A 9859-nucleotide genomic window follows, 5' to 3' on the forward strand; every position below is an offset into this window, starting at 1 on the left:
AAAAGAGATTCTACATCAGGGGTTCCCAACCTTTTTCTCCCCGCGGACCGTTCACCGATGGAAAATTTTACCGCAATCTCAGGATATTCTGCTTAAATCCAGAACGCAGGGAGATACGTTTTCTGTGAAGTATTGAAGCGGCAGAGAGCCGGTCATGTATTACACACTGTGGAGCTTGGAGCATGTGAATCACCTGTTGCAATGAACCCGTAATTTAAACAGGACTCGTTTTCTTTTAGAACAGCTTTCTTCTTGTTGGCAGGCGTCGGATCTTCTGTCGTCTCATTATAGAGTTTTTCCCGGCCTGGCGACGTGTGTTTTTCACTCTTTTACGTTTGTGGACCTGCCTGTCAATTGCGCAGCACTGGGAAGATGCACAAACGGAAGTGGCAAAATTTCCAAAATAAAACGACCGGAAGTGTGAAATAGACGAAACAAGCGATTAAAAAAAAAAAAAAAAGTAAATTATCTCTTTCTGCGGCCCGGTACCAAATGATCGGGGGTTGGGAACCACTGTTCTACATCTCAATAAGCTTATACGGTGGCCCTGAAGTGCGAATCACAACAGCAAATCAGAAAACACAACGGCAAAAGAGAAAACACAACAGCAAATCGGAAAGACAACGACAAATTACTAAACACGACGTTGTGTTTTCTATTTTTGTGTTGTGTTTTCCGATTTGCTGTTGTGTTTTCTGATTTGCTGTTGTGTTTTCTCTTTTTGTGATGTTTTCTCTTTGGCCGTTGTGTTTTCTCTTTTGCTGTTGTGATTTGCACTTCAGGGCCACCGTATTTACCTGGTTAAATAAAGAAGAAGAAAAAAAGATGTACATTTTTTTGCAGGCATGATGTGTGTGCAAAGATTCAAGAGTTTCCATGCACTCATAAAAGTAAAATTACTGTTGACATGAAGAATAATAATAAAGAGTACAATTACAATAGGGTCCTATAGCAGCTTCTGGTAGGCTGGGGCCCTAACTATCATCACCCAGGTGACTGATGAAAACACGTGTCATCCAGCTGCAGCCCTGAATGTTCCTGTAACAGACATCTGGTGCTGCTGTGTTCTCTGTGTTCTCTGTGGCTCTGGGGCTTGCTGAGTGACAGTTCCATGCTGCTATCAGAGCCATCTCCACCCTGTCTGTTGGTGTGTGTTTGTTGTCTGTGGTGGGGGGGGGGGGGGGGGGGGGGGTGGAGCTTGAACAAACATGTCCCTTTGAGTTAGTGGCTGCAGAGCTAATATTGACCAGCGCGCTCGGCGACATACAGCAGGTCAAATTAAGCACAGTAGTGACAGTCACAGTGCAAAGAGCTAATGACACACCTTATCACCTGGATGAATTAGCCTCCGTCTGTCAGACTGATCACAGGCAGGGTGAACAAACACACACTTCACACACGCACAAACACACTGCAAAAGTGCAGGTGTCTGTTAGGGTCCGTCCTGTGTCGTATTTTAAAGGAAACTAATTCCTCTCTTTATGTGTTTATTTTCCACCTCATGTTCCCAGAAGAAGGAAGAGGAACCAGAGCGTAGTATGGTTGCTAACTAAAAATATCAGCCACTAGTAACTCGCTGTGCGGCAGAAATCTCTTACTCACTTACACAGACCCACTCTCTCTCACACACACACACACACACACACACACACACACATTCATCAAATAAAATCCAATAAATGAATGAACATAAACAGATTGTAGATGATTATTTCTAACGTTCAGGTGATGACAGGTGTAGAAGAGTTCTTATCTCAGTTGTAGATTAGAAGGGACAGTGTTTGTTTCACCTGTTGACACACAGCACACACTGTCTGGAGACTATGATACAGTAGTTTCCACCACAACAACAGTCTAACGTCCTGCTGATCAGTCTGACAAGTCAAAGATCAGAGACCTGCTCTACACCGCTACGTGTGTTACAATATTACAACACAGGTAGAGTCTGTCACAGAAGTGATACGCATTACAGTCACTGTTAGACACCAGCAAACAACGTCTTGCATTGATTGTGCGTCAGTGGGTCAGTGTGTGTGTGTGTGTGTGTCTGTGTCTGTGTCTGTTTGGGATGTGCTACAAATAGGGTTGCAAAATTCCAGGAATTTTCAAAGTTGGAAACTTTCCATGGGAATTAACTGGAATGTATGGGAATATATGGGAATAAACAGGAATAAATCCGAAATTTAAAAAATTGAAGGTTGGCCCTTTACAGGGAACTTAAATATAGTTAGGGAAAATATATTGGAGCATAATCTTGGCTAAAACAACCAGATTTAATGCAAGTATACTTGAATATCTATGCTATTCCTCAATCACATTCACACAGTGGGGGGAGTAATATTTTACTCAACATTCATGTTTTTGTTGCTCAGTAAAATAATTGATTGTTCATACAAGAATTAAAACTTGATAAAGTTCTACTCACAAATAAAATACATAAAACAAAATATTTGCATTTATCTTTGGATATAATACAGTTTGTTTAAACTACCCCCAATTTCAGTGAATTCCCATAAATTCCCTTAACACAACACATTAAGAAAACGCACTGCAAACTCCACAACACAACTGTTGTGACTTTTGCAGCACGTTTTTCTTAATGTGTTGTGTTGTGGAGTTTGCAGCGTCCTGACCCCTCAGGGCCACCGTACTACGCTCACGTTCCGATTGATAAATGCCAATCCTTGCGGTTGATTTGGCGTACACCCTTTTTTTTGCTGTATGCACGTTTGATAAATGTGTGGTTGTAGGTTAATTTATGAACTTGGCTCTCAAATATGGGCTTTAAAAATAAGGTGAGGGTGGTGTGATGGGGGTTTCTCTAATGACACTCTGCTCTTTCATAGACATACTTCATATTATAGGAGTTTAAAGGGACATTGTGTAACTTCTCCTGTTATCTACTCACGAAAATCGATTATTTGGTTCAATATGTTTTTCATTCATCAGTAATCCCCCCCATCAACAAAGTGAAGTGTTCCTTTCAGCTCTGAATGAGCCGTTCATATCATTCATATCTCCATGGAGCGGGTAAGCTCGGTGCTGGCTGCCATGTGGTGTCTCCATGTTTTTACGTTCAGTGGCAGCGTGACGGTAGGAAACCACGGAAACTCAGCGGAGACACCGGAGCTGTCGGCTCAGGTGGAGGTGGCGTCTGTGAAAAGTCACCGTGGTAACGCAGTGAGGAGGAATGGAGCGTTACACTGATGCTGCATTCACCTGCAGTCAGGCAGACGGCCGTCAGTAACAAACCAGATCGAGTCGAGAGAAAGACGGTAAAACGTGGGTCAGGTAAACAATACAACATCGCCATGACAACATATTGTTACGTGTATTGTTTTGCCTCGTGCTGACGGACCACTTGTTTACATAGAGGCTTGTTTATGCCACAACAGTACGTGCAGCGGCTGTCGTCCGTCTGCCGTCTGCCCAATTTCACGTGAATGCAGCATGAAAAATACGACTGAGTTGCTTGCGATATACAACCGCAGATGGGAGGAATTCCTACACAATGTACCTTTAAGATGCCGTTTCAACCCATCCAGCACAGCTGGATGCAGCGCAAAGTTTATACTTTCTCTCTTTTTTTTGAGAGTGAAGAGATCATTACAGAATAAAGAGGAACAGGGGAGATGGAGATTGTACAGGGCTGGGGCTCCCAACATCAAGGTCTCTTCATTACTGAGCAGCTGTTGAACTGCAGTCAGATGATTCAAGTTGATTTCAAAGTCTTTAAAGAGTTGTCACATCCAGTCCCTGGCTTGTGTGTATCGGGGGGAATGAGGATTGAAAAGTGATGGAGAGTGACAGCCGACAGATTGCTGACGCTGGCGGCTCAGCCTCAGGTGAGAATGGGGAAGACAGATCACCCCCACTGATGTTTAGATGAGGAAGGCAGCGAGCACAGCTGTGTATGTCTGTGTGTGCGCGTGTCTGAGTGTGTGTGTCTGAGAGAGTGAGAGAGAATGAGCGTGCAGTACAAGCATGGACACATGTACATATACACAAGCTGAAGTGTGTACATGGGAATCATGTAGCTTTGGTGTGTGTGTGTGTGTGTGTGTGTGTGTGTGTGTGTGTGTGTGTGTGTGTGTGTGTGTGTGTGTGTGTGTGTGTGTGTGTGTGTGTGTGTGTGTGTGTGTGTGTGTGTGTATGTTTGTACATGGTTGTGTGCATGTCAAACAATGCCCCGCGGCTAAGGATCTGCTGTCGCTAAGCAGCTGACACTTCATAGTAACAGACTGACAGATTTTCACAAACTAATTTGACTCTGAGAAGACAACATGAGTCTCTCATGAAACTTTTCACATCCTGCCAATGGAAACGCTGCTGCTGCTGAGATTATGGTGATGGTTCACACATTCACACACACTGAGAAAGACAGAGAGATCGTCGGAGCTACAGAGATGCTTGCTGTATTTACCACCTAGATGTCTGAGTGGTTTTCCTGCAGACATGACAGCTCTGTCACCAACTATGATCAAGATGTGTCACCACAGTTCAACATGTGTTCTAACATCAGCTGATGTGTCCTTTTAATCTAAAATTGACTCAAGTGTGTTTGGATTTTTGCACTGGAACATCTTTACAGACTAAACCACCACAGAAGTGACCTTTAGGTCAAGAGGCAGAGGTTTAAAGGGATAGTTCAACATTTTGGCAAATTGGCCCATTACCATACTCCCTATAGTCATAGCAGTAGGTTTGTTACCTTTAATTGTCGGTGCAAGCTATTTTTAGAACGGCGGAGCAGAGCCGTGAGCTGCTCAGAGCTACACTACGGAGGCTGATGGGATTTCTTGGTTTCCCTCATCAAACTCATCAAATACACAATGCAACAACTCCACAACGCTCTGGTGGACAAGTTGTGACCTGCACATTCACCACGCTATGAGATAATCATGGAATGTTATGAGACAGAGTTGTTTTCAAGGTATACCACCACCCAGTTCTTGCTAAAAACATTTTCAATTTTCCTGAAAAAAAAGGACAATATTTTGGAGTTGTGGTTGATGAAGTTTGGCAAATACCAGAATTTTATCTCAAAAACTGAATTTTTGAAAACATTTTGAATTCTGCTCTCATGGGAACAACTGGAGTCAGTGTAAGAGTGGCATTTTTAAACATCATATTTTCTCTTATGACGCAAAACACTTATCGTTGAAAGAAATCACCAACATTTCCATGCTGTCAAGATGCAATTTATGTTTTATCAGATTGTCCAAAGACTACGTTACTACTCATTACAAGGAAAATACTAATCACAGCAATTTTCCACCACAATATTTTTGTTTAAAGGTATCGGAACGTATTCTTGATGTTGCATTCACGTGAAATCGGGCAGACGTCAGACAGACAACAGACGCTGCATGTAACAGGATAAACAACCTATGTAAACAAGTGGTCCGCCAGCACGAGGCAAAACAATACAGTGTATGTGTGTATTATGTGAATACACACATACACACACAAGTGCAATACACCCCCCTTCCTCCTCCCACTACTGAGCCCACCACTGTTTGCACTTTTGCACCACCTTGCACTTTAATGCACATGTCCATATGTATGGAGACTTGTTTCTATACTGTTGATCTGTGTATCTTTTATATATATTGTTTTTATTTGTCTACTGTCCTACTGCCATGTGGAGCTGCTAAACGTATTTTCACAGTAAATGTTGGTGACAATGTTGACAGTGACAATAAAGTATTCTGATTCTGATGGCGGACAGGTGACTGACTGACTGACCACTAACTTTTAGAGAACATTCACAGTAAACCCCTGTCCAGTGCACCTAAGAGACTGATACTAATGTATCCTGTTCGCGATACAGCAAGTCACCATGGCAACAGGAAAATAGTCAGTCAGCGTTTTGATTGGCTGTTGGTCCAGTACATGTGACATCGGCATCGGAACACCCCACACACTACAGGATTTCTAGTCGCAAATATTGAACATGATAATTACTTACGATCTCTCCTTCCGAGCAGGTCGGACCGGACAAAATCACTCTTAACACACTCCACACCACAGGAAAACCAGACACGATGTCGTTTGCAAACATCAGACAATCTGGGCTTTGCTGGCTTTGATCAGAAGGGGGTGATTGGCACAAAAATTGACCTGATTATCCTGTACCCTCCTTAAAGGTATATTGTGAAAGAATTACTACCATCTAGCGGTGCGGTTGTAGATCGCAAGCAACTCAGTCGTATTTTTCATGCTGCATTCACGTGAAATCGGTTAGATGGCAGACGGACGACAGCCGCTGCAGGTAACGGCATAAACAAGCCTCTATGTAAACAAGTGGTCCGTCAGCACGAGGCAAAACAATACACGTGACAATATGTTGTCATGGTGATGTCTTATTGTTGACCTGACCCACGTTTTACCGGCTTTCTCTGGACTTCTGTGACTAAAATGACATCTGGTTTGTTACCGACGGCCGTTTTTCCGACTGCACCCGAATGCAGCATTCACGTGCAGTCCTCACAGTCCTCACTGTGTTACCGCGGTGACTTTTCACAGACGCCACCTCCACCTGAGCCGACAGCTCCGGTGTCTCCGCTGAGTTTCCGTGGTTTCCTACCGTCACGCTGCCACTGAACGTAAAAACATGGAGACACCACATGGCAGCAGCACCGAGCTTACCCGCTCCATGGAGATATGAATGATATGAACGGCTTATTCAGAGCTGAAAGGAACACTTCACTTTGTTGATGGGGGGGATTATTGATGAATGAAAAACTTTTGAACCAAATAATCGATTTTCGTGAATAGATAACAGAAGAAGTTACACAATGTACTAGGGGTGTAACGGTATATGTATTCGTCCTGTGCCGTCACGGTTCGGTGCACACAGTCACACGACGAATACGTCTGAATGAATTATAAAATTTTTTTAAAAAGTCGAGTCCTCACTCCAATCTAGGTGGCGGTAATGAGCCTCGAAGCTGCCACAACCGTCATAACAGACGAAGAAGAAAAGTGATGAGATTGTGAAGTTAGAGGAGGAGAGCTGTCTGCTTCATTCATGTCACGTATGTCATGTGGTTTCTCAATGAAACACAACGGCGACGGCTTGACTGGTCCACCGGACAAAGTCCATTGGCGCTATTTCACGGATGCGCGCTGCGTCGCTAGAAACGCATCAAACACGTAGCGCATGTTCACCCGCCTCCCCTCCCTCCCTCTCTCCCTCCCACATGTCAATCACTGGTGCAAGGAAGAAGACAAGTGTGTAACAACTTATCCCGCTGCTTTTAAGCCTCTTGACATGAACACAGACACCAGAAACATCACCAAAGCAACTGGCATCTAGTCTAAATTAACTGTGTAAACCAACATTGATGTTAGTTTCTTGTTTTGTTTTGTTTGTAATAGTTGTCAGTTGTCAAGTGCAAGTTTTTTTCCCTCTAGAATTAATGAATGGCAATGGTTTTTTTTTTTACTTTTATAACACAAGACAGATTTTAGTTTTACATTCAATAGTGTCTGTTGTACCGAAACCGTACCGAACCGTGACCCCTGAACCGAGGTACGTACCGAACCGTGACTTTTGTGTACCGTTACACCCCTACAATGTACCTTTAAGGTGCAACAGATAATGGAGAAAGGACAGAGGAGAGGAGAGGAGAGGAGAGGAGAGGAGAGGAGAGGAGAGGAGAGGAGAGGAGAGGAGAGGGCTCCATGCAACCAGATGTGTCCCCCAGCAGTCTAAGCCTATAGCAGCGTAGCTATAAAATGGTTCAGAGCTACCTGAACCTGAACCAGCCCTAACTAAAAGCCCTGTCATAGAGGAAGGTCTTAATCCTGGACTTAAATATAGAGAGAGTGTCTGCCTCTCTGACCATTACTAATATGTAGTTATTTGTTTGGGATAAAGGAAGTTACTTCAATGAAAACAAGGAAAGATGTAACAATAGGTTTGATATTCCTAGTTGCTGTTGTCCCGGGGAACGGTTAGTGTTACACAGACTGGCTGCTGGCTAGAGTTTAATGTATAGGCCTACAGTTACCCATAAAGTTGGAATACATTTGTTTTCAGACACATTCCACTTTGTATTCCCATTTTAAAGATTAACTGTGATTTAATTTTCACAGCGATCTGTTTGGAGGACGATAGGGTTTTAAGAAGATATAATAATATCTTCTTAAAACCCTATCGTCCTCCAATATACACTTTGAGATATACACTTTGTCTATCAAGAATAAACCACATAATAGATAATAGATAGAATAGATCATCCACATTTATATAATTTCTTTACCTTCAACTGTACAAGATCAATGTAATTAAATCCTTTTGTACTGAGGTGACTGTGCTGTATGCAATCAGACATCTGTGTGTTATTGAAGTGACCACTGTCACTGCAGTAAACAGTGAACACAAACTTATTTGTATCTCTTTGTGAAATGGCTGTTATGACTCTTAATCAAAAGGCAAGACACACAACCATGTCACAGATACACACCTTCTCCTCTGGTGGGAAATTACATGGCTGACACACAATGGCTGTGTGTGCGCACACGTGTGTCTGGGCCGGTCTGTGTGCTCTTGTGGTAATAAAAAGTGTTGATGTAAACTGGTGACAGAGTAACTTAGCAACAACATGAAAAGGACAGGAATTAAATGCCACACACACAAATCTAACCTCTATATTAACTCCACGGGGACTTTCCAATGGTCAATAAAATGCCCTGAGACCTTGATGCAGATCTGATTGTCCTAAAAGCAGCATGCGCTGCTTAGCTGCTGTGCTGAGATAGGCTACAGTAATTCACTTAGAACCAGATCCTCGAGATAAACTCCTCTGCTGGGAACACAACAACAACAACAGCAAAAACATGACAGGAGGAAACACAGAAGTCCCAACTCAATATCCTCCCACACAAACCTCCTCTTCTTCCTCACTTCGTTTCTTGTCTATCTGTCCATCTATAGACCCTGCCCCCTGTCCCATATCCTCAGAGGCGATTCTAGAGTCTGTTGGGGCCCCAAGCAAAATTTTCAGTGGGGCCCTTCTGACTAAACAATAACAATAATAATCTTCTAAATAATCTGACGCCAACGAAAGATGTATGAAACCAACGTTTTTTATATTCAAAATGTGCATATAAATGTCAAGAACAATAAAAACAATATAATAACTAACTAAATAACAAGGTGATTGTCTGCACATTTGGCATCAAATATAAAATACAAATTTAAATAACAGAAATAACTTTAACAAAGCCTTAGTTGAAAATATACATCTACAAAATGTGCAAAACAATGATTACAAACCCACACAATTCTCATCGGCACTGGCTCTAAAAGTGCTTCTTACGGGCCTTGGCTGCAGCAAATCCAGAAACAATGTCCTCCAGATCCAAAGCCCTTCTTACATTGCGCTCTATTGACAGGAGAGCCAGTCCTGCAAGTCTCTCCTGAGACATGGTTGACCTGAGATATGTCTTTATTAGTTTCAAGGAGGAGAAACTTCTCTCTCCCGAGGCAACAGTGACTGGAAGAGTCACGAGCAGGCGAAGGGCAATGCTGAGGTTCCCATACAGATCAAGAAGCCGTTCTCTGTAGATGTAGTTCAGCATATCTTCTGGGGAGACAGAGGCTTCATCAGGAAAAGCATGGACAGCAGCCCTGATCTCAAGAACCAAATCTTCAGAATCAATGTCATGTAGCTTTTTCTCCAGTTTCTTGCAGCTGTCTTCAAGTTTGCCACTCTGAATAGTCTTGGACATATTTTCTTTGGAGAAGATAAAACCATAAAGGGCATAAACATCCTCCATTTTTGAAAATCGTTCGTTCAAACTGGTGAGGGCTGTGTCCACTAGGGGCAGAAAAAGCTCTCTGTTAAAG

The sequence above is a fragment of the Trachurus trachurus genome (assembly GCF_905171665.1).
Source record: "Trachurus trachurus genome assembly, chromosome: 10".
In the NCBI taxonomy this organism is placed as follows: domain Eukaryota; kingdom Metazoa; phylum Chordata; class Actinopteri; order Carangiformes; family Carangidae; genus Trachurus; species Trachurus trachurus.